Here is a 27,795-nt window from a genome sequence, read left to right on the forward strand (position 1 = left end):
TATCTCAAAACTTTGTAAATGTTCTCGAAAATTTGAGGAAAGCAGATTGCTTTTATTTAGGCTAATATACTAGACAAACGAGAAGATTTGAAGAGAATAGTGTGGGAATGCCGCCGGGCAGTAACCTGCAGCTCCAACTCCAGGGAATTGGGCTGAATGAACGCATCGAGCGATCGACAGCCCGCCTGCTTCCAGCTGGACGTTCCTGCACTGCATCTACATCCAGGTCAACATATGTCATGTCCTGTAATAGGTAATAGTTGCATCTGTACGGTAAATTATACGGCTATTGCTGAACCAAAGATTTCCTTTGGTAGGATTGGTCCTTAAGGTCCAAGGATGGATTTAAGAAGTGGAGCCACCACGATTTTTGATGTTAGTTTTTTGAGGTTTTGGCATCTACTGCTCTGGAGGAAAATAGAGTCTCAATCTGTATAGAGGCATTAATTGTGCTACTATTCCATGTTTGGTACCATATTCGTATGACTTAATGATGCCAAATTCATTTTAGGACTCATATTTGCACGATAAAGATGTTAAACTACGTAAAATAAATAAAAAATAAGTAAACATTACAGTATTTATTTTTAAAAAATCGATAGCAAAAAAATCAAAGTTGTCACGATTCTTCCTAGCCCATGTCCTCCAATACCTCTGGATCCAATTCTATATCATCTTCGATGAGTGCTTCGCTCCATTACACTGTAACAAAATGTAAAACAATGATTACCCAAAAAAGTCGGAACAAACAAGCAAGAAAACTAAAACCGAAAGTTATTCAAACATAAATGTACCTGGAATTATCGCAGTTGCCATTACAGGTCTTGTATAGGAGTGTGCATGGCATTCCTTCTCGCCCACAAGAACAACGGCCTCTACAGCTGTTCTTACATCCACATTTTACCAGCTCTCGCGCCGCATCCCAGATACTGTGCTGGTTTGTCTATATTGGCTGCCATTGTCCTTCTTTTTCAGTCCATCCCCAGTTCGATGGGGAGGGAATGCGGGTAAGGAGTCAAAAGCTTGTCCCCATATATAAACTGCTTGGTAGGCTGCCCTAAGTGTATGCATTTTAAGAGCATCTCTTGTGGGGGGTGATATTCTGTAAAGCCTTATTCTATGTGATCAAAAACTTGCGAGCTTCATTCACCGAAACTAATTCTCTGTCACCACAGTAAAGCTTTATGACATACTTTTCCAAGCTATCACTATGTCATCTGTCAGTTCATTTAAAGGATTAGAAAGAGCTTTAAAAGTTGATGTGCCACTGCTGTCATGCGTTCCAGGTTAGTGTTTTCCCTTTTGAGTAGAACGCAGAAACGGTGGCACAACCTTTGATTGCATGATAGCCTCTCGTGGCTTCTGCTTTCTCTTCATCCAGATGATGTGCCAAATCATGCGCAGCTATATAGCTTTGACAAATACAACACCTCGATCAATCTATACTGCTAGACTCTCCGGTTAGGGACTGTGGGTCAGCAACCACTAGCAATTTTGCCATTGTGAAAAAAAATCAAGTTAAATAGTTGCGCGCGAGAGTCGCGACCCGCGTCAACTGATTGAGGGCAAACGAACGCGAGCTCACGCAGCAACCTGCTCCGCGCTCCGCGCGACTAGCAAGCGAGCAAACGCGGGCCGCGGGGTGAGGTATGAGGCGAGTGAGGGGGGAGAGATGGCTGCGCGGGCGGCACTGCAAAGCCCAATCAGTGCGAGTGCGAGGCAATGTGGTATATACCTACATACCTAAATAGAATTACGTATTATTTGAAATTCATATTACAATTTTTTTAATGAAATCCATTTTTACTATATATTGACCTAAATATTATTCCAGAACTGACAATAAGACATTCGATTGAATCAAAAATGATACCTAACTCGATTATATACCAAAACCCTACGCAGTTATTAACCTCAGCCTTTGTTAAGGCTAAATCCCCCCCTCCCCCCACCTGCATGAAAAATTCAGGTGGCTCCACTTCGTAAACCCATCTTAGTGATCCAAAGATCAATCCTGCCAAAGGAAATCTTTGGTTCAGCAAAAGCCGTATTCTTCGTTTTTTTGTATTGTACGACTGCAACTATAAACCCTGATGCTTGAACTGATGTACGGTCAAGGAATACGCCTTTAGTGCTACTTTGTACCTCTTGGCTAATTCGAACTTACATTCCGATATCAAAATGATATGGATTTTGCTTGTACTGGGGTAAGAGAGACGCACGCGCGAATAATCACAACATAACAGTTCTGAATTATTCACGGTTAGTTTCACTACACATAAATCGACCGGGATATAAACCGTGCACGAATGAGGGTAGACCGAGCGCGGTCTACACAACTCTGACACCCACCCGCTATCTCCAGTTACCCGTGAACAAGATGCATGTAACTACGTCGAAATATCGGGAGCTCAATAAAAACAATATAAAAGGTAATCACGGTTTATATCCCGGTCGGTTTAAGTGTAGTGAATGACAACATAATCATTTATTTATTATTGATACAACGAAAAACACGCATATGAAACTTAATAAAATAACATTTAAATTACATAATCATTTTGAGATCAAAATGACTAGCCTCCTTGTCAAAGTCACAAAAATATGAACTTCCTTGCCTCATCAAACATAACATTCGAAAATTACTTTAAGCTTTAGTAAATACTAAAGCTTAAAGTAATTTTCGAATGCTGCGCGTGAATATATGAGCCAAATGACCAACATTTTTGACAAATCCGGATAAATTCTGACGTGTGTTAACCCTAAACGACTTGAAAGCTTCATAAGGGAACCCGAACGAGATAACGAGCGGTAAGTGCTCGTGGGTACGAGATCGCACTCGACTCGGGACGTGTATGAATAGGATTCCCAATAAAATTATTTTAATTCTGATTAAACACACACGTTTCCACACGTCCAGCCTGTAGGTGAGATATTCTATTAGTACCCTTACTACACTAAGGGTACAATTTTGATGACCGGTCTTGACTAGTGGGTAATGACCCTGCCTATGAAGCCGATGGTAAGGTAAGAGCATGTATTTGTGTGATGAGCACATGTATTTGTTCCTGAGTCATGGATGTTTTCTATGAATTTCAGTATTTGTATATAATATAATATATATCATATATGATAAATATGAACTGCTGGTGGCCTAGCGGAAAGAGCGTGCGATTTGGAATCCTGAGGTCGCGGGTTCAAACCGGGAGCCGGGGCTCGTACCAATGAATTTACCAGTCACTTTTCGGTCAAAATTCAAAATTCAAAAATTTATTCTGCAAGTGACCTCAAGGACTCTTTTACAAGTCAATACAACATTATAGTAACATCATATCGTGACATGAAATATACATAACAACATTTATAAATACAACAGCCAATACTTGGGTAAACATTACATTATAGTTAATAATGTCAAAAAAAATAATTACTATAATACAATAGAGATTGTTGGTCTCTATGGTTAAAAATACATTAAATCTGGAGATGTTAAAGGTTCCCAATGTCAGAGTACTAATACTAATAAGATTTGGAGGTGTAAAGTCTCTCCAAGTGTCAAAATAAAATTTATACTAAATGAATAAATCGCGTCTGGACTGTTAAGCTAGCAGTCTCATAAACTAATGCTACAGAATACATATTATTAACTAATATGTACCAAATCAAGAATATTATACAATATTACAGAGACGTATAGTCTCCACGGTTAATACATTAAGTTTGGAGATGTATAAGGTCCGAGGTACGGTCTGAGAAAGTTAATAATACACAATAATAATGACATTAATAAGATTTGGAGGTTTTGAGGTGCAAAGGCTCTCCAAGTGTCAAAGAATAAAAAAATAAAAAAAGTGTATGAAATACATGTTTCACGTCAAGAGACTGTTAAGCTAACAATCTTAAAACTAGTTCTACAGAATACATAACTCTTATGTATCTAGTCGGTGAAGGAAAACATCGTGAGGAAACCGGAATAATCCCAAAAAGGCCTAGTTAACCCTCTGGGTTGGAAGGTCAGAGCCAGTCGCTTTCTAGTAAAAACTAGTGCCTACCCCAATTCTCAGGAATAGTTGCCAAGCTGACCCCGACCGTGTGTCGTGGCAAAACGCCGGGAAAACGCGAGGAAGATAATATAAAATATATCGTTGTCTGAGTTCCCACAACACAAGCTCAAGAAGACCTTACCGTGGGACGTCAATTATGTAAGAATGTTCCTATAATATTTATTTATTTTTACAATAAAACAACGCATTTAGGATGCTGTTGAGGCTGCCGCGCTACTGCAGTGATTCAGGTATGTTCACGGAGTCCAGGAGATGGCTTTCACGCCATATGCGTAAACGTGCGGCATCCCTGATGCGACGCGTGTGTTCCAGCTCCAACAGCCTCCTACGCGTGGTGGCCAGCAGGCTGTCCGTTCCAGCACCACTTGATAAAATGATATGTTCGGTGACAGCGGGCAATCTAGACTGCGCAGTTAGGTTTATAAATTATTTTTAGTTTTTGTTTCAGCCTTAAGTATTTATCATTATCTTTATTATTTTGTTATATTATTACAGACCAATGAAATGGATAATGTGTCTGAAATAAAGTTATATATACTCGTAAGATATGGTGGACATATAATAGTAGTTTATGTGACTGCTACATAATAAAAGGCATTAAAATACACGAGTGTGGGTTTAAGAAACGAACGAAGTGAGTAATGAATAGTGTATGTACAGTTACATACACTATTTTATCTACATAAATATTATAAACTTGCTATGAAATACTATCACTAACCCAAATTAACCTCCGTTGGGGCATCGTTGCCAAATCGTTGCTCTCTTGGCGGAACTCGCGGATATGTGGTGGCGTCACCGAAATATTTTTATCGCTTATTTTACACGAAACTTTTGCTATAGTTACCTTAAAAACAACAACACATATTAATTTTATACTTAAAACTAATTAAAAGATAAAATGTACGTCAAATGGCGGTAAATGAAAACTTTTTTCACGCATGTAGTTTTTTTTTAATTCAGAGACAAATTTGAGTCGGGGGCCTATTTCCGTATCATTCGATACAAACTAACATGCGAGATATGTCAAAATTGTATGCAATCGACATTTCATTTCGAAAAAAAAAGGCACCTTGACTGATATTAGAATAGAGGTCAAATCGAAATGCTTTTTTTTTCAGAGATGTTCCAAATATGAATGCATAACCAAATCGATTTGGATGTAGTTGAAGCAATAACAACATTATCACAGATAAGAAAATTGTTGTAACAAAACAGTTTATCGTAATGTTGGCCATTATTTACGGATTTCGAAGGCATTACGAGTATAGAGGGCTTATGATATGTGTGTAGATAAAAATATTTTTTATCAATAAATGATCGTATCGTATCGGTGCATTGGGGTGATTTTGAAAACGGGATAATTTTGAGAGTGGCTATTATCAATTAATCCAGAATACTTGAAATCGAACGAATCCCACGCAGGTTGAGCCGCAAGCACAACTAGCAACAATAACTTCACAATTTGTTCACAAACTGAAATTGCTACTCTCACATCAGAAACGCTAACTTTTTTCATCCCGCAGCTGCCCAAACTTTATGCAACACATTTCACTGTAAAGTTCTCAAATGAAGCGATTGTTATTAAATATCCCTGCGAGGTCATAAAATAACAATTACACACGTACTTACTACTTAGTGCTCGAGGGCCGAAACTATACAAATCCGTGTTTTGGGAGCTCGGGGACCGATTCAGATTTAGCTATTTCATTCGTTTTCGTCTCATTTTGACACGATATTAAGTCGTGTCTTCAGGTATCTCACACATACAGTGTATATGAGAGAGATGCCCCGATGAGCACCGATCAGCGTTAGCTGTTAACTCTGATTGTTACCAACGAAAGCAACCAGAAGTCAACTTATGAGGCATTTCGATCTCAAATATGGATGCCTCTGAGTTTTTTTTATATATTATGGGACAAATTTACACAGATCGATCTAGTCTCATAGTAAGCTCAATAAGACTTGTGTTATGGGTACTAGACAACGATATATAAGTTAGGTATGGATATTCGTATTGACATGTGGGTATGATGCTCGCACTTGACCATGTTTTGTAGCTGAGAATAGACCGCCAATGAAGTCACATCGTGTTTCTTTATATCGCCCTATACGTAAATCTAATCTCATAAATCAATAAACATAAACATGTATATACATACCTATATTATTTTCTACGCAAACTAAAATAGTCTCAGCCATACAGTTTCCGAGAAGCAGCAAGCAAATTGGTATTGTACGAAGGGTCGGCCTGAAAACCAGCGTTGTAGTAGGTAAGCCTGCTGCAACACATGCTGAGGTTCGCTCCTTTTTAGCATCATAATTTTAAAAGTTTTTTATATCTACATGTAAACATTAATTTGTGCCTACTTAATTCTAAGGCTTGTAATGTTTTGTAGCATTGCCTGTAAACATTTTTCAATGTGGTGTTAAATAAAAAAAATCTGTCTATGTCTATATATCAGTATGCTGGCACATTAGTAAACGTATTATGATACATATATGTGACAACCTTTTGATTTTGTTATGTTTTTGTACAGCTGTCTGATGTCAATCACTTGCATTGCAATATATGACTCGCCAAGAGAACTAGAGTTTTTACTATCAGCTCCCTTATCTCTGCTCAATACCTGAAGTAGGTTCTTTTAATAGAAATGGGTTAAACAGAATCGGACTCCCGAACACAACCGGCACCAACTTATTCACAGTGTGTGGAGGAAGTATAATAGCACTTTGTTTGTGTGTATGTAAACACTTGTCGTTTATTGTAACACAAAACGGGTTCGAATATATATAAAACAAAAGAATAAATTTACAAAGACGAACCAATCTCTATTACTCTTACAGTTCCAGTCTTCATCATTTTTATTCTTGATAATCTCCACTTTTAGCAAAGATACATTGATTGTATAAGATGCGTAAAATCTAATGCGATTTCGTACGTCGAATTTGACAGGTAAACGAGATGGCGCTGTGCAGCTCCATACGTTCTGCGGTAACTCTGATAGTCAAAACTTGACGTTTGACAATTTAATGAGCGCGAAACATATGGCGTAGTACATAGTCATCTGTTTCGAATTTCAAACTAAGGGGCACATTTTTTTATTTGACTTTACCTCTCTATCACAATACATTTTCTTTGGTTTTAGTAATAACAATCACTATGCCAGACGAAGGGTTGACCAGTAAAAACTCAAACCCAATATTTTTATATATATAAGTACGTTTACACAAAGCTTTGTCAGACGGGCTATCTATATGAATCTATGAACGCTAATACAAACCGTAGCGTCAAAATAACTGTTACTTAAATGTAACAGTTGTTTTGACGCTACGGTGAAATACACCAAACAAATATAAAATACACATGTCCTACTGGCTCCGCCTTCGTGTGGTTAAAGTTGTTCAATCTTTCAACCCCATTTTCAGGAAATAGAAATAGATCACTTTTTTTATTCATACTCGGTTGTCCAACACTAGTACAGCGTAGGTAGTGCAAAAGTTTCATTTTACTCCCTAGAGAGAGGTCAGCTCAAATCGAATTGCTTGCGAGCGCTCGTGGATCGTCCACAGAGCACATAGTGTAAACAGTAGCATTATGTATGTAAGTCGAAAAACAAATTCCATAATGATTATTATCACACTGCTCAGAAACTTTAGCGAGAATAGGTTCAGAAATGAGACGTGCACGATCACCACCAGTTGGCATTTGACAGACGTTAGCGTCTGCTTGAACTCGATCGCAGTTCATTTAGCTTGCACTAATTTATGAGATTCTTAGATTTAGTTCACGCAGATACTAATGTCCTATACGTAACGTCAATGTCAAATGCCAACTCGTGGTATGATGGGCGTATTTGTCTACGAGACAGCGAGATATGACAGCGTATATCCCTTTCGCGTGGTGTTAAAAAGTACTACGTGATATATAATAAAATACTATCTTATCACGTGTATAAGTCCATCAGTAATACGTCTTCTGCAGACGAGAACAGCCTGACAGAAAGCATTTTTGTCCAAGCTGAAACAGAGACACTACTTTTGTGCTTCGCAATCGCTCGTTTAATCACTATTTATTTATTTAGCCCAGCTGACAACCACTGTCGCACACAATGCACAGGTATTGGGTCAAAAATTTCGAGAAAAGCGTCTTTTCCGTGGACATTATGAAAGTTAACGATTTAGGTACATTTTTCCAAGACTTCTATCATACAAATTGAATAAGTAGGTTGTAACATGCCGATAAGGATAAAGTGTGTGCAAAAATTAGGCTTTAAAGTCCGTGTATTGTATGAGGCCCGCGAGAAAGTCGAAAATTTTATTTATTTGGATTATAACTGTCACAATCATGTTAGGTGCAATAAAGTTATTAATTTAACATTTACATTACTTTAACTCTTACTAAAGATGTTTTTGACCATATTGTCCCCCTGTACCACGAGCTGGCATTTGACATTTACGTTATCGACAGCGTGAACTCGATCGCATTCCCTCTCTGTCGCACCAATCCATCAGTACGGGCGAGATGGACTGCTATCGAAGATGACGTAGTCGCTAACGTAAACGTCAAATACCAGCTCATGGTACAGGAGGACAATATGGTCAAAAACTTCTTTAGTAAGAGTTAAGGTAATATAAATGTTAAATTAAGAACTTTATTGTACCTAACATGATTAAGACGATTATAATGAAAATAAATAAAATGATAACTACCTATCTTTCTTACAACTCGTGATAAGGCTACTGTTGCAACTCTTCCCACTGCGCGCTAACTCGGCCATTACTAAAATAGTTCGCTATAAAGATATTTAGCTGTTCGTTGTGACGCTGACTATTCGCATTGCCAGCGAATAGTCAGCGAGCGACTCAAGCTCTCATTCAACCCGATATAAAGAACCTAATACAAGCAAATTGATAGATACAGCGCCTGCATCAAGGCCGCCGCAGTAATGTCGCTGCCTGCAGCATTGACGCAATTTTCAATTTTCTTAATAAATGAGTGACGATCGCTGCTGAATTATTGCTGCAATTATGACGTACAATATGTCACTCATTTTATCAAGAATATTGACAAATCTGCGAGGCCAACTTCAACCGGGGAATTACCTCAACCCTGTAATTGTAAACCACAGCCAAATAACACTACACCCTGTCATAGTATTAAGTGTGAGTGTGTGTGAGTAAGGTTGCCAGAGCTCAACGAGGGTGCGAAGTATAAGGGTCGGCAACGCGCATGTAACACCTCTGGAGTTGCAGGCGTCGTTAAGCTTTGTAGACTGCTTACCATCAGACGGGCCGTATGGTTATTTGCCACCGATGTAGTGTTAAAAAAACAGTAGTGCAGCTGTTGCTATTGCTGGTTGACATCCGCCACCTCCACCTCCACCACAGGACACAACATTAACTGTTGCCGCTAATTAACTTATTAATTTAGAATGGGCACAGAATGTTGTAACTGCGGGTTATCCTGGTCGAGCTCGGCAAGCGTTTACAGTGACACCCTGGCCTTAGTTCACAGAGGGCCCTAACTTGGGAATTGCGTTTGAGTTTGACTGGCTCCACTTATCTCGACGGAAAGCCGGCTAGGATCCATTTAACAGTGCATATGCTCAGAAAATGCATCTTGAATAACTAGAAAATTGGACGCTTCTCCACACAAACGCTGCCCTCATTTTTGTCTTTGGATATTGACATAATGGAAAATAATTTTACACAATGTGATGTACAGGCGTTTACACTTAACTTGGATATATAATTTCTATATATTATTCCCACTGGTAGAGAAGAAGGAAAATATATTTGAGAAATCCTAGTAAGGTCATTTATTATGATATTTGTTATGTATATTTTTATCAATATCAAAACCATAACAGATATGAAATTATATATATACACTATAAATTATATAGCCCAACCTCGTCAGCGCCAAAGGCTTGTCTTTATTTAGGCTTGACATAGATTCTAATTACAACCTGTACGCGCTTACCTAGGTACGCAGACATTTCTAAGAGCTAATTTGCATTTAAATTGATATTATGTTGTTACAACCCAAAATAAATTAATACGTTTTTGACAATGTCATTTTTGGTACAAGCTTTTATCGCCGGCTGTACTTTTCTTACCACAGACAACGATTACTAAGACTATTCTAAAAAACCCGAACAATTAGGTTGCGTTGTTTCATCTCAGACTTTCTAGGACCACCTCCTGTCTCCATCATCAGATCAGCTCGATGGTACCATAATAATGCATTGTCACCCGACTTATATACCTATATGTATGCAAATACTCAACTCAATCGGAAATCGAAAAGTGGGTCTAATTTAGCTTTCAAGATTTGACCCACACTAACTATTTAACTAACAGACAATACTGACAGGGCAAGCTAAATAAAAGCTTTTAAGAAGGAAAAAGCAGCATTTCCTATACATCTACGGGTACATCCTATAATATTATTCGCCATAATGATTTCATTAAAATGTAGGTACAGAGACAAGTTAATAATAACAAAACAAATTCTCTGAACTGAAACCATGAATTTTCGCAGAACAGGGGCCAAATCGGTAGCTGTCATTAGAGATCGTCGTTTGATACGTCAAGCCATCCAACTTGACACCATGTTGAGTTCTTGCCAGTCACCATAGCGCCATCTAGTGAAATTTTGGAAGCTGGCCTTTATTCTTGTCCCCACTTTATCCCTACTTACAATATTATAAATGCGAAAATAATTTTGTCCGTCTGTCTGTCTGTTCTCTCATCACTCTTAAAGCACTGTACCGATTTAGAACTATTCGGGACCCGGGGAAGGACATAGGATGTTTTTGTCAATTATCATCATTCCCACGCATACAAAGTCACGGGCAAAAGCTAGTGTTATGTTATAGTATAGTAAGCAAACGAGCGGACGAGCCGCCTGATGGGAAGCGGTCATCGTCGCCCATGGACATAAGCAACATCACAGGAGCCACTTAAGCGTGGCCGACCCTTGAGAACCCTAAATACCCGTTTCTTGAAGAATCCCATGTCGTAGCGCAAAGGAAATACCTCAGGAGGCAACTCATTCCACATTCTGCACGTTAGTGATTTTATAAATGAAAAAGCGGCCAAGTGCGAGACGGACTCGCCCATGAAGGGTTCCGTACCATTTATGACGAATTAAAAAACCTACTTACTAGATCTTTACTTGACTTAATTTTCGGTGGAAGTTTGCATGGTACTGTATATCATATATTTTCTTTAGATTTTTCATTCTGTTATTTTAGAAGTTACAGGGGGGGGGGCACACATTTTACCACTTTGGAAGTGTCTCTCGCGCAAACTATTCAGTTTAGAAAAAAATGATATTAGAAACCTCAATATCATTTATGGGATTCATGTATGGGTTTGATGAAAAAAGATTTTTTGAGTTTCAGTTCTAAGTATGGGGAACCCCCAAAATTTATTGTTTTTTTTTCTATTTTTGTGTAAAAATCTTAATGCGGTTCATAGAATACACCTACTTACCACGTTTGAACAGTATAGCTCTTATAGTTTCGGAAAAAAGTGGCTGTGACTGTGACATAATCGGACAGACAGATGGACATGACGAATCTATAAGGGTTCCGTTTTTGCCATTTGGCTACGGAACCCTAAAAAGTAACTGCTACCACTTTATGCTTAAACAGCTCAACCGTATGAAATTTTGTGTGGAGACAATTTCGAGTCCTGGGGAACGACTGGTTTGGTTTTATCCCAAAAATCATTACTTCACACAGACAACGTCACGAGCCAAAGCTAGTTCTATTGAATTAAGTCGTTATCTCTGTTCAAAGCCCTACAAATTAGCCGTCTTCTTATCTGCGACACGGCCCTAACTCGCCCCCGCGTAATTAGCCGGACAACCTTATCTAAGTAAGCCAGCGTTTTCTCAGTCTCTGAAAGGATGTGAGAACTAGAGGGTGTCTCGGGCACTAGTATACTTATTTATTTTCTGTTGCCACGTCTAAGAAAAAATATATTGAACTTATTTACCAGTTTAACTCAATTTTTGTTTAAACACTTGCGCGACGTTTTTCGGGGAGGACCGAAGCTAAACTTAATTTAGTGTTATAGTATTGTTTATGAGGAATGTAAGGCACCCAATTCTGACGAGCTATTTTGAAAAATGTATAACAAATCCATTTAGAACCAAAATTTAATTGCTTATAGTAAAAAAGCGTACTTGAAAAGTAAAAATCCCTGGAGCAGAAACGTATAACTTTCAGCCCGTTTCATAGATAAACAATGTTCCACTTTCTCTTATGTCATGCTCTTTCAATGTCTTATGCCATATTTTTTTATTTTGAAGGTTTTTTTTATTATTTTAAAACTATTCCAAGAGCTTATATAAATGTGAGCTTATATCAGCTATGCACATGTTATAGAAATAATTATGTAAAAAATCACTTTGTAAAAAATGCGTACAGTTCTGTTTGGTAATTTAGTTACTTAGGTAATAGATTTTCTGAGCATAGTCATTATATTAGGTACCGTTAGTTACTTAGGTAATAGATTTTCTAAGCATAGTAATTATATTAGGTACCGTTAGTTACTTAGGTAATAGATTTTCTAAGCATAGTCATTATATTAGGTACCGTGAAAAAATATAAACTTGTACCTTAGAAAGCATACTTTTTAACCTAGAAAAGGAAATTGTGTTAGCAGCAGTGGATATTCAATTCCCTGAGTGAATGGGCACCTTCCGCCGTACCTCTTAAGCGGCTATTTCTAAGCAAATACGTTTCCTTGGCAATACACTAACCTACTACAATTATATTATAACTATAAATAGGTTATATTCATATGTAGGCGGTTCTCCGCCTTTATTAGCATCGCCCATAGTGGTTAAAGTAGATGCACTATTAGATAGTAGTCAAAGAATATTAACTCACTTCACAATCAAAAGCTATTTAATATCAAATCAAAAGAATAATCACAAAATAAATGCACTGGTAATTAGGAAATCACACATTTCATCGATTTTACACTCTTTCAATTATAAATGACGCGAGATTACGCGGAACAAAAGCGATTCGTCGGTTCCGTGATGCGCTCGTTGAAGTTCAAAATCATTCTGAAATTCAACATGGCGGCGCTAACCATCGACCCAACGCTCCGCCAGACTGACAGTTAATAGCTGTCAATCTAGTTCCATCGTAACTTAAAAGATGGCGCTAGGGAAGCGCCGTCACGGCCGGACTGACCTGCGACCGTCCTCATAAGAAGCACAAACAAATACTTCCACCTGTATTTCATTACCTACAAATGAATCTATTACTGTTGATTAATTTTCGCAGAGCATTCCTCTTTGTTACACTCGTTGTTGAACATAAGCTTGTCTTTTTTGGTGTGCGGGAGCTCGTTAGCACATGCACAGCAATAGCTTGCCTAGGCGCGACTAAAAACCAACTGTCCATTGTATTGTACAACCTACGCGCTTCAAGTTTGGAACACCAGTAACCTATTTGAAGCTCTATAATTGATGTTACTAAATGAGAGTATTTGGTCGTAAATACACACCCTTTATGAAAAATACGGCCACAATCATCATTCCAGTATTATTGTTAGAAATTTGGGAACGAAATATAATGGTCGCACTTATCTATGTGACAGTGTAATGTTAACAAAATCTGTCTCTTTCAATCGCGCTGTATTAAAAAGTGACGATTGTTTTATCACGCAAATAATCCAGTCCATAATGTGTCTGTCGAAGGACGAAGGTCAATTGTCTAGATTACCTATAAGTATTTCCAAATTGTTTTTCTGAGAAAGAGTTCTTTTAATGGAGGACAATAATAAGTAAAGATAGGTCATAAATATGTCTACATTGGATGTTACAAAGTAATCCCTGTCTGATTATCGTACGTAACGAAATAGCAATTGATTTGTGAAAGAAAATGTTGCTATAAAGATTTACGTCTGTACACGTAAGTATACACTTGTAAAGAACCTGTATGTATAAATAAATGTCCAACGCCTCTTTTGTGGATCAAAATAATTGTTGATAATAAAAAATCATCCAAACTTGAAAAATAATATAGTTATGAAATTGTCATGGATATAATTTGTCCACCGATAGCATGTGACATTTCTTCGACCGAAATGCCACTTTTCACACCTTCATATCCATAACAGTTTTAAAACCAGATTGCAGAGTTCGAATCGCCCTCTAGGTCTCGTCAAATAAACGTTTTGGTGGGCAAGAAGCAAACTTAAACTTGCTTAAACTTATATTATGATATCAAAATGTTGTCAGTCGCGCGTGTATTTCGCTCCTACCTACTTGTCCGTGTAAATTGGCGCGAGCGAGACGCACGGGCGACTGACATAATTTAGATGTCACAATGTATGTTTGAATTGGCCTCCTTGCCGGCGTCGGCACGCGCGGCCAATTGTCTAGAAAAATACCTCGTTTACGCTTTATTTAGGGCCAGTTGCACCAAACCACCTGCTAACGTAAGCACAGTTCGCTAAATTTTAACGCTTACGTGGGGGTCTTAACGATTGCTAAATAAAATGCGTTGCACCAACTATAAAATAACAGAATGTCGTCGCTAATCGTGTGGCCATACTATGAACGCGTTCCTACCAAAAATTTTATGGTAGAATTATTTTTTCATATAGCAACCCAGTAATAAATGTCAAAGTTGTCAAATTTTTCAACAACGAGAATACTTTTGAAGGCGCGAAGTAGTTTCTATTTCTTTTCAGGTTTTAAATCTAAATATTACACAATTTATGCCATGCCAATCTTGAATATATTAATGTATCTTAATGGCACATTAAAGTGAAACTGCTGACTACGATTGTTCAGTGTCAAAGTGTTTTCCAAGCTGCAAAACCGAATCAAAGAAGGAGCTGCATTGCCCAGTAAGTTATCTTATTAGTTTAATACGTATCCCTAACTACTTTCAGAGCCCTAAGCACAAGGAATTACCTACGCTACCTACGACTATAACCCAAATACCGACAGTTGGGGTAACATTTTCAATTACATATATATATTGTTGACACAATAATACATAACTGTTAGTTCTGGTTGTAGCAGATATTCAAGTTACTTTTGTACTTTAATTTAAACCTAATAATAATAATAATAATAATAAACCTGCTTGACCTAAGCATTTTTCAATGGTTTTGCCATTGGTTGAAACGGATCACAATATATTTTTATGCATAATAATTTCATGTTACTTTCTTTTCAGGTTTGATATACACCATTTGATATGAAATACAAGAGGAAAGTTACACACAAGTGAATCGATTCAAGAAATCCAAGAATCATACACTAGATTAACTGGAAAAACTTGTTGCGAAAAATAAAGTATTATAAATATTATCTGTATTTCATTTTTGACAATAAAATATATTTTTAGTTACCTTATCTTACTTTATTTTCTACCTCACTAAATCCTTTTTAGGTAGTGACTAATGGAGGTAAAAGGTTATCCGGAGAGAAATCAACAACTCATAATATATTATTTCACAATTATATTTAAGTGCCTACTTATTATATTTTCTGTCATACTGGTAACTTAGACATAACTTGTTTATTCCAACTATTCTTTATTGGGGTGATCATGATATAAATCATTTATGAAACATGCATGGGCTGTTGAAAAACTGGTATGGGGAAAACAAATAAAATCAAACTGAGGGCCGTTTCTTATGACTGAATTTAGAGCTATTTAGGTATGTTCGGTTTTGAATGATGATTTATAGGGACTGGGTAGGTTAATATGTAGGTAGGGTATTGTGTAGTTAGATTTAAAAATAATGGGTTCACACATTCTCTAAAGTATGTCCTGATGCTCTATTGCTATTTAAGACCTATGGATTATATTTTTTACCAATTTACTGGTATGCTATTTCCAATACATGGCTAGGGTTATATACAATTTTTACATTGTAATTTATTTATATGCAACTTCACTGTATGACTGGTTGAACACAAGTAAAATTCAGGTGACAGAAGGCAAGCCATATTATTTTATCTAACCTAGGTATTGGCTGTTATATTTATAAATGTTGTCCAGTAGGACAGGAAACAACTAAGATGGTCAGCTCTTTATCATTTGTCACCATGCCGCCTGTCACATTCTAACAAGTATGTAATCGCGAAAGTGATGGGCATAGTGACAAGTGATAAAAATGGAACCATGCTGCCACCGCAGGTTATACCTATTAAACTACTCAGTTGTTCTCATGTATATTCGATATTTCCAGAAGAATTACTTTATTAGGCTCGGAGGCCACTATTGCCTAGACACAGTAAGAGATCCTTTGGCTTAGTATCAAGGTAAGTATGCTAGGGCATGCCGAGGCACCCCTCAGACAAACAAATGCTAAGAACACCTTGGCGTGCTAAGACACTGTGGTAAACCTGTAAATGCCAGAGGGATACCTTGACATTCACAAGCAGACCTCAATGTGTACGGATGCCTCTGAAAGACGCCCTGCCATGCCATGTCGATAACGGGTACGGGACTCTATAATAGGTATAATGTCATAATTGAAGATAAGAGATACCCAGGTAAGCCCACACACAAAATAAATATAGATTTATGGAGCCTGTGAATTGTTAAATCTAATTGTAACTTAGTATTCTAATAAATAAAATAATACAATCATGACTATGTAACTGACTGGAAAATCATAGCATGCAAAAGACTGTACAGCTGTAGGTATTTTTCATTTAGAAGAAACACAAATTTTCAAATTCAAATTGCACTTGTAGTAGTTAATAATCACTGGGTTTATTATAACAAGTTTTTCAAAATTTCTGTTATGAATTTAAATATAAATAGCACCATAAGTAAAACTATTTTTAGTTCATTACTTGCAAAGTTGTTGTTTCTAGGGTTAATGAATAAGATATTTTGTAAAAGCAAATAAAACACAAGCAAGTATGTATGAATTGAAGTATTATAATCAGTTTTACATTACACATTTTGCTCACTTATATATAACCTATTATGCCGACTGGTCTGGAATTGTCCAATACATTTTCTTCACACTATAATACTTGATTTCATATTTAGCATCTTGTTTTATGTGCGTTTATAGTTATGAATATAGTTCACTTCTGTTGTGGGTTACGATTTTCAGAGGCCGACTTTGTATATATTTCTATTTGTCATCTCGCTGTTTTCGAATATCATGGTTAGGCCACCAGTATTTCCAAGGGATATAACATTCTTATCTTGATTCCAATAAACAGAGAGCGTTTTAAATTGATTTTAATGACCAGTGTGTCGATAAATAGTGTTCATTACATGCCGTCGAGTTTCACTTTATGGGACGTATTTGTTAACCTGTAATAGCAGCAATCTGGTCTTATCCTCAACTTAAACTCATTCTGCACTCAATTTCAATTTAAAACACACCTTTTCTTTAAATATCCAGTACAAATTAATGTATTTTATGAAACACAAGTCGTCTCGCAACTAAAATGACATTTAAAACCATTATGTGAACTGTCACACGTTTTTGCGTTTAGATATTTCCACCTTTTTATTGTTATAAATATATTTATAATAATTGTAAGCATCACAATAGTTAATATCCTGTATGTGGCCTTATACTGATAATAACGTGTAGTATGCACCGGGCTTTATACTTTTTGGTTGTTGTGTTTATGGTCATTTTAGTTTTATATAGAGAACTGTCAGATTTTGGCGGAATGCCGTCGACCGATATTATGTACGATTTGATCTTAGTTAATACGGTGTATCGATGTAATAAAAGAAATATTAACTGGATGCAGTGGTTTGTATGATAAACCCCATTTACTGAGCTTTAAATCAATGATCTTCTACATCTCAGAAAGCGGGATTATGAATTCAAATGCCCACATAGATATTGGATGCACTTAATTTATTTTCACTTGTATAGAGGTGCATAAAAATGTAAGTTGCTTGGTCTTTTAAATGTTTGTTTCATAGTCGAAACAGTTGAGTTGATAGTATATAAATGATACAAGATTTCATTAGCTTGTTTGTTTTGCTCGCTAAAGAGAACGATTGACAGTTCGTTTCGTTTGCATAAATCAAAAGTTTTGTTTTAAATTTTCAATGTACTGTACATAGTTACATACATTTGCTATGGTATTGACCTATTTATTAACCCGTGTTCTTGTCATTGTTTGTTTTCGGTTTTGTGAGATGAGACGGAATACAATGAGAGTAGATCTCGAAAATGCAAGCGCAAGCAATCAACCATCAACTTTCTGGTGAGACAAGAGCCATACTTAAGAGCCTGTGACATGGTTATGAAGGAAGGCAACGCGGTAAGGATGGCATTGTGCAGTGCAAGTGCTCAGTGAATCTAGTTATTAACACTGAGTTGTATAATGACATTCTGTAAGTTGAATGTTGACTATTACTATTTTTGGATGGACTAATGGCAATGAAAGGTTTTTTTAATTATGCATGAGTATATAATACTTATATATGTTAAGAGATAACAAACAAAAGGTATTGGATTGGTATCCTAGAGGTTTTTGCTATGATGGAATGATGGTATAACTAAGATGAGAGGAAGAACTTAATCTGTCAGCGGGCTAGAATTGTAGGACAGTGGCCCATGATAGTTTTAAAGAAAAAGAGCTAAAGGAGGCCTTTAGCAAGCAGCACACTCATTAAAATATACTTCTATCTACTTTGGTCTCAATAGAATCTTAATAAAAATCATTTAAATCATTTTGGATAAAATACACAAATGAATTCGTTTATGATTTGATAACAAACAAATTATTTATTTATAAAAGTTATTTAGGTTTTAGGTACTCATATGGGAAAATTCAAAAGAAAAAAGTTAATTGAAGATATTGAATGATATAGGTATAAGTATTGACTTGCCTAGTATTGCTAAGTATATTGAAAATTATTTATCTGGAAATTTAAAGAGAGGCAAATAGAAACAAAACTGAATGAATGGAATCACACACACTATATGATTTTTAAATATGAAATGATACTGATAGTTTCATGTCTTTTTCATAATATTGTTTTAAATGTAGCATTACAATAATCTAATTTTGTATATGAGAAATATTTACATCGGTACTTATACAATTTAAAGATGAAAATAAATGTGCTGAATTTTTGGAAATTTTAGATATCATTTGATGTATGGAAATTTTGCATATTGGACTATAGGGATATTATTCCAGACTTGACATCTTCACTGCGGTAGGTGGTTGAAAGACCTCATACAAAGTATGGTTAATTACGAGTTACACTTAATGCTGCAGCGAAGGTATTAACCCTCACACCTCACATACAAACCAAGGAAGTTAAATTAATATCATTAATGATATTAAGTACCATTTTATATTGTAAAACAGACTTGCACCAATTTACTGCTGTCATGTTCCTCTACGGTGCCAAAATATAAATTACAATTTCAAAGCATCATTATTATCATTCAGGGAATATGATGTTGATGTCTCGGGCCCGTTTTGGTTTTTGACATTTCACATCATGCAAGTCTTTTTATTTAGAATTCTTGTAGCTCTATTAATACTATATATAATACTTAATACCTTTACATAGTTGAGAAGCAGTATTTATCTATGTTTGTGTGTTTTTTATGCATTTTAGTAAGTGCAAATAGCATAGTGCAAATTCTGCCTATAAAAGCATTAGTTAAACAGGATTGAGTGAACAGATTACTTTTCTGTGCTGTCAACACACATGGTCATATTGTTGAAAATATTAGTGTTGTCAAAGATTTCAAAAGTAAAGATATGCCCATTCATATAACCGAACATTCTCATTTGGTGTGCCTAGTTCGATTGCTACAATGCACATTGATGGTTGATGAGTTTGCATCAGTCGCATAGTTACTTTGGAGTGCACGCTTGGCTCGCATTCACTGACACCGCTGTGCTGGCACCATACTGGGTGCCCGTAAGTCCCATCTTTATGAAGAAATTTATAAGTCAATGAATGTTGTATTATTTTTCTTAAATTTACTAGGTATGAAAATTTAAATAATGCAGCTGTACAATCCAATAACAAATCACGAATGAAATCATGAATTGTTGCTATGAAATACAATTTATTAGTGACTTATAGTTTCATTTGCTTTAAGGGTGAATCTGAAATAATTATTGTATGACAGGTTCAGGTTAATAAACTTAACAGTTAGTGCTATTCAATCATTAAATTTCAGGTTACTAAAAAGTAGGTAAAGGTGTAAGTAATGGACACGACCAGAAAGTGTCTTACAAAGGTAAAAGCAGTTTACTTAGTTATATAAAAATATTGTAAAGTTTAAGAAAATCAATTTATATAAAATTAATATGCTAACAAAATCAGTGTTCCTTTGAAAAGACAAGACTTACAGGATTGTCATTGAAAATTGACTTAAAATGTAAAATTGATGAATATAACAGGTAACACTAATTATTTACTAAGACATTTTAGTATGGTTTTGTGAAGAACTGTGTGATTGACCTAAACAAAGGATATACACACCAGAGTGAGTTATATGAATGAAGTTAAAAGTAGATAACATTTTAATTTAATGAAGCCTTATAAAGTAATTCATAAATTTTTGTATCATAAAAATTTAGCTTGATAAAGACACACATGATTTTGTGACAGAAGGTACAGTGATGACAAGAAATAAGTGGGTGATATTAAAAATATTTAGGCAAAACAACCGTGTTTAATAAACACAAAATTAGTGATTGCATTTTCGCCATGAAGTGTGTTGTCATCACTAGTATAGGCAATAACCGGATGTAACAACGAACAAAAAAAAAAAAACACGTTTTAAATGTAATTATTTTCGGTGTTGATGAATTGATTGAATATTTATGTCATTTTATTTAATTAATGTTGTGACATCTGATTACGATTTCAGCACCTATGAGTAAATCAGGTACCTAAGGAAAATCTTAGGCAACAGAGTTCCGATTCCGATAACGATGATGATGTATATGACTGAACATGTCGTCTACAGTGACGGTGTCAGCGACGGTGTTTGCCTCGATGTCTATAACGGTCAATAACTGACCAAATCAATGATGATAACGGAGCTGGGTGATTTCGATGACAATGTCGGCGATAATGCTTGACTGAACGATGATGATCGATTTTGATGACGATATAGAATATAGATGATGATTAGGTATATTATAGTAACGATTGATGATGTTGAAGATGATAATGACTGAATGATGATGATCGACTTTGATGACGATATAGAATATAGATGATGATTAGGTATATTATAGTAACGACTGATGATGTTGATAATGATCGACTGTGTCGATAATTATGGCTTATAAAATGTTCATTGTTAATGATGACTGTGACTAAAACGATCTTTGCTACTGCCAATAATTATAACATTTTTATTTGTTTTATGTTTCAACGCTGGTAACCTGGCTGGACGAATGAAGTTGATGATAAGCGAGGGTCTCGCAGCAAGAGCTGACTAAAGCAAAGAAGGTTAAGCTATTACATGGTGCTGTCAGCAGTGGGGCAGGGTCCAAGCTGCCGATGGCCAGGGCCGCTGAGTGAGAAACCGGCGTACTATACACGCCGTGTCCAGGATATAGCAATCTGCATCTGACCAGCGAGAGTCTCTGAGTGTTGGGTTGGTTGGGTTGGTTAGTTTGGCAGACTGTCTAGTACAGGCCGTAATGGCAGACTGTCTAGAGCAGGCCATGACTGTTTATTATGTTAGTTTATACTTTGGCTGACTATCTAGAGCAGGCCCTGATGGCAGACTGTCTAGAGGCCATAAGTAGGTATATATGCTGTTAAGGTACTTGTAATATGAGATACTTGTAATTTGTTTGAATTGATATTTGCGGTTAGTTGTATTTTATAATTGTTGATGTGTTTTTTTTAAATTGTATGCAAATTCCATGTTGACGTGTAAAAGTGCCCTTGTGGCCTATTTGCTGAATAAATGTTGAAATTGAAGAAGTTGGCCTTGTTGCCTGATTCATTATATTCGTTTATACTTTGACAAACTGCCCAGAGTAGGCCTTGAAGGCAGACTGTCTAGAACAGGCTATGATAGCAGCCTGTCTTCTAGAGCAGGCCGTGATGGCAGACTGTCTAGACTAATCTAGTCTGAAGCAGGCCATAACAAATTAAATCAGTACAATGATTAGGTGTGAGGTTTGGCAGACTGTCTAGAACAGGCTATGATAGCAGCCTGTCTTCTAGAGCAGGCCGTGATGGCAGACTGTCTAGACGAATCTAGTCTAGAGCAGGCCATAACAAATTAAATCATTACAATGATTAGGTGTGAGGTTTGGCAGACTGTCTAGAACAGGCTATGATAGCAGCCTGTCTTCTAGAGCAGGCCGTTGTGGCAGACTGTCTAGACTAATCTAGTCTAGAGCAGGCCCTAACAAATTAAATCATTAAAATGATTAGGTGTGAGTTTTGGCAGACTGTCTAGAACAGGCTTTGATAGCAGCTTGTCTTTTAGAGCAGGCCGTGATGGCAGACTGTCTAGACCAGTCAAGTCTAGAGCAGGCTATAACAATTTATACTTTGGAATGATGTCTAGAACAGGCCTTGAAGGCAGACTGTGATTGTTTATGATGTGTTATATTTTGTTAAAATTCCTAGAGCAGGCCTTGAGGGCAGACTGTGATTTTTGATGTTGATTTATACTTTGCCAAACTGTTTAGAACAGGCCTTGAGGGCAGACTGTGATTGTTTGTGGTTATGTATTATATTTTGCCAAACTGTTTAGAGCAGGCCTTAAGGGCAGACTGTGATTGCTTCTGATCATGTTATATACTTTTTCAAACTGTTTAGAGCAGGCCTTGAGGCAGACTGTGATTGTTTATGATCATGTATTTATACTTTGCCAGACTGTTTAGAGCAGGCCTTGAGTGCAGACTGTGATTGTTTATGATCATGTATTATACTTTGTCCAACTGTTTAGAGCAGGTCTTGAGTGCAGACTGTGATTGTTTATGATCATGTATTATACTTTGCCCAACTGTTTAGAGCAGGCCTTGAGTGCAGACTGTGATTGTTTACGATCATGTATTATACTTTGCTAAATTGTTTAGATCAGGCCTTGAGTGCAGACTGTGATTGTTTATGATCATGTATTATACTTTGCCAAATTGTTTAGATCAGGCCTTGAGTGCAGACTGTGATTGTTTATGATCATGTATTATACTTTGCCAAATTGTTTAGATCAGGCCTTGAGTGCAGACTGTGATTGTTTATGATCATGTATTATACTTTGCCAAATTGTTTAGATCAGGCCTTGAGTGCAGACTGTGATTGTTTATAATCATGTATTATACTTTGCCAAATTGTTTAGATCAGGCCTTGAGGGCAGACTGTGATCGTTGAGGTTGGTTTATACTTTGGCAGACTGCCTAGAGCAGACCATGATTGTAAGTTAGTTCATATATTGAAAGACTATCTAAAGAAGGCTGTTAATGCTACCAGGTGTTGGTTGTATTCAATGACTGTTTACATGATCTCAGATTCAAGCATGTTAAGCGTTAAGATTTATTTCTCAATAAGGCTAAAGGTTATTATTGGCTATGATTGATTCATGTGAGCCCATACTGTGCATAAGAAGTGTACTGTGTAGAACTTTACAAATACTGTTGTTGTGAATGTTTATCTTTGATATCGATAAAAGTGTTACGATATATTGCTGTTGTTATTAATGTTTATAATTACTTTTAGTGAGAGGGCTCACTTTTAAAAAAAAGGATGGCCGAAGCTGTAAGCATCACAATAGTTAATATCCTGTATGTGGCCTTATACTGATAATAACGTGTAGTATGCACCGGGCTTTATACTTTTTGGTTGTTGTGTTTATGGTCATTTTAGTTTTATATAGAGAACTGTCAGATTTTGGCGGAATGCCGTCGACCGATATTATGTACGATTTGATCTTAGTTAATACGGTGTATCGATGTAATAAAAGAAATATTAACTGGATGCAGTGGTTTGTATGATAAACCCCATTTACTGAGCTTTAAATCAATGATCTTCTACATAATTTACATTACTTTTTTACTCACGTCCGACGTGTGCGGCGCGGGGCGACGCACGTCCGCTGGGGACGTTACGTCAAGTTGTCTCGACCACAACATGGTGTTGTGACGAGAATATTTTACTTGGTTTTCTATGGGACGTACATTATCTAGGTAACTCTATATAACATGTGTTTGGACGGAGTAAAGCCATTCAGCTCGTATAGTTACGATGTATTTTATTGACAACCAAACCCATACCAAATTGAAAAAATGATGAAATGAAAAAAATATAAGTATATTTACATACACAATTTTTTCCCTTTTTATAATTTTGAAGTAATTGTGGAAACTTTACTGTGATATGAGCGTGTTACCTACTACTGCGGCACAAAAGTGAGATAACACTGTCAATCTCTTTGATAAAACGAGTCACGGATTGAACATTCCAATCGTGACAGCAAAGCGACACGACTGCAACGCATTTTGGAAAGGACAGTGACATCGCCTGCTGCACCGTTGTAATGCCGATGAACGCAATCCGAATTCAACCTTAACCGCCAGATTTCATCTAGGATTTTCCGCAGGCCACGATAACATTGTACAAGCATGACGTGTCGCTGGTATTTACGCCGAGCAAACATTATCCAAGCTCGGCTCGGCGCTCAGCGTGTGGACATTGGACAAGTGAATGCCGTGGATAGCAAACAGTCGGCCGCTTGCAATAAGCGTCAAGCACAGGAAAGATGCGCAAACAATATTTTATACTTTGCCGCAATGGGCTGGGCAAAGGTGACATTGAAATTGCGATCATAGCAGCGTTCTGCTAAACTGTTGCAACAGCGGGGGGGAAACGAGCAATGTCACTGTCAATTTCCTTGATAAAATGAATAACGGATTGAATGTTCTAATCACGACAGCTATGTATGTGGCTACACCAGTAATGCAATTTTCCAAAAAAAAATACAGTGATATCGCTCGTCTCTCGCTGCTGCAAACGGTGCGGCAGTATAGTTGCCATCCAAAAGTAAATGCTCAAAATCCACCATGAGATTGTACCTATATCAATTTCAATTTTTTCACTCAAATTCATCACATTCAAAACATAAATAATCAAGATACTTATAAGCTAATGTTAGTATTTTTAAAATCATAATAACAAATAATAGTAAATAAATCTACAAATAAAAACTTATAAACTACCTACGTGAAGCGCGAGACAATGAGTTGCGTCCATCGACGCATCAACGCAGAATCCCAGCGGCCCGCGAAAGTTATAGTATAAAGTTATAGGTTATAAAATAAAATAAAAAATAAAATAAATAAATTGATTTTATTTCAGGCAAGCACCCATATAAAATAACGTTATACATAGAATTCACAATTTAAAATGGCACAAAAGTGTAAAAAGTAAAGTAATTACAATTTAGAATAAAATAAATAAAATAAAATAACTACTTTCGGTTCGCATCCTGATGCAGAGACAGCCAAAACCTACAGATTGGACTGTGCAAATATTCACTAATCGTGGCTAGGATACAGTTCTCAGAGCTGCGCAGCCTACTCCAAAAGGACGCCACTCTAGACCGAATTACGGCAAAGAAATCGGGGACACGAGCTTCCGCAAACATACTCGACGCACTACACCACCTTGGCAACTTCATCAGGATTCTGAAGGCGTCGTTATATTGAACCCTTAGGGTGTTAATTGCTTTCCTGGTGAAGTTGGTCCAAAGTTGCCCTGTGTAGAAGCTTTGACAGTATGCTCTAAAAAGGGTCACTTTGACCTCGTCAGAGCATCTGCCAAACCTGCGCGCGAGCATGTTGCACCTTACTGATAAGGCTCTTCTCTCTCGCTCGATGTCTTTGTCGTCCTTCAGGTTTTCGGTTAAGATATGTCCGAGGTATTTAAACTGCTGCACCCTTCGAACAGGTAACCCGTTTAAAAACACGTCAAGTATCCTCTCCGGACCCTTTCCCGTTCTAAATACAAGGTATTCAGTTTTAGAGCTATTATACTTCATTCCGTGAGAGATCGCATATTTCTCACAGAAATGAAGCAACCTCCTGAGGCCCCTCGGCTGAGGCTGAGGAGCACCATGTCATCCGCATAGCTTAAACTATTAACGCAGACGCCACCTATGTGACATCCGACTCTGGTACTCCTCAACCCCACAATCAGGTCATTCACGTAGAGGTTGAAAAGGTCCGGAGAGGTTATTCACCCTTGGCGAACACCGCATTCTAACCTATACTCGTTAGAAGTCGCTTCGCCCCATTTTACGTAGTTCGTTTGGTTTTCGTACCAGTATCTCAACAGATTGGTGACCTCTGTAGGAACTGTAGTGTTCCTACTCGTAAGTTTACTCCACAGTAAGTTATAATTTACCAAGTCAAAAGCCTTACTTAGGTCGAGAAAACATGCATACACTGATGTTTCTCGTGTAGTGTAATAGTTGACCGTATGCTTTAGGCTCATTATGGCTGAATCCGTTGAGAGACCAGGACGAAAACCAAACTGAGCGTCATCTATAATACACCCCTCCTGAATCAAAAGTTGCAGCAGCCGCTCAAACACTGTACCTAGAGATATTGGACGATAATTGCTGGCAGATCCCAGGTTCCCGGTTTTGTTCTTAACAATAGGTACTACAACCGTCTTCATAAGTGCATCCGGCAAAAAATTATAGCGTATACACATATTAAACAGGTTGCATAGCCTAGTAACAATCCACGGTCCTGCATGGAGAATGTGCTCAATACTTAGACCGTCGTATCCTGGTGACTTGCCCTTGGACATCGCTTTTAAAACGCTAATAATATCATTAGTACTGAATTGCTTAACATCTGTCATTTTTAAAGTATACAGTGAAGCATTTTTCCACAGACCACGCTAACTTTGTATAGGTAACCGTGACCTGCCGGTGATATTTCAGCAGAGCAAACATTGTCCGAGCTCGGCGCGGCGCTCAGCGTGTGGACATTGGACGCACAAGTGACTGCTGTGGAACGCAAACAGACCAGGCATTGCAGGCGTCAAGCACAGGACAGGTGACCGAGCAATATTTTATACCGCCGTGCTGGGTGGGAAAGCAACCAGTAGAGAAAAACCGGTCAAGTGCGAGTTTTATGTATGTTGGTTTTTCAGGGATAATTCTTTATCACGTGAACCGATTTCAACAAATTTTCTTATAGTAAAAAAAGTTATCAAGACAGAGATGTGAGTATATTTTTTTCCTGTAATATTTGTGATAGCATTGTTGTCATGTAAAAAGACATTTTTTTGGTTAACTTTGATGATAATGGTATTTTTCCACCATAAAAAAAGAATAAAAAATAGTTTTGGAATGTACTTAAAATACATTTGAATCTCTTTCAAAATGACACCCCAGTCTAGTTCAGACTTGGAATTTTGGCCCCCCTTTCATATTGGGCATTTCATATAGATTTTTTTATTTTATTACCTGAGTGTCGTGGAACACTCGGTTGGAATGAAATATATTTTCATAATCGTAATATATTTCTGATCAACAAATACAAAACTTAATCGACAAAATAATAATTATCGAATCTGCTTACAAAATTTCACAACTTAGTTCAGAAATGCGACTTAGAGGCGAGCAAACATAAGAGGGAGAACAAACAAATAAATAAATAAATAAATAAATAAATATTATAGGACATTATTACAGAAATTGACTAAGTCCCACGGTAAGCTCAATAAGGCTT

At 36.9% G+C, this 27,795-nt stretch overlaps 1 long non-coding RNA gene across 1 annotated transcript; it reads left to right on the forward strand.

Annotated features, from left to right (window-relative positions):
- The first annotated feature begins 17,620 nt into the window (after positions 1–17,620).
- On the forward strand, positions 17,621–24,031 carry LOC133528740 (uncharacterized). The gene is made up of 2 exons (XR_009801048.1): positions 17,621–18,442; positions 21,496–24,031. It is a non-coding gene; the product is annotated as an uncharacterized LOC133528740 (long non-coding RNA).
- The last annotated feature ends 3,764 nt before the right edge of the window (positions 24,032–27,795 follow it).

This window comes from Cydia pomonella, chromosome 20, assembly GCF_033807575.1.
Source record: "Cydia pomonella isolate Wapato2018A chromosome 20, ilCydPomo1, whole genome shotgun sequence".
NCBI lineage: Eukaryota > Metazoa > Arthropoda > Insecta > Lepidoptera > Tortricidae > Cydia > Cydia pomonella.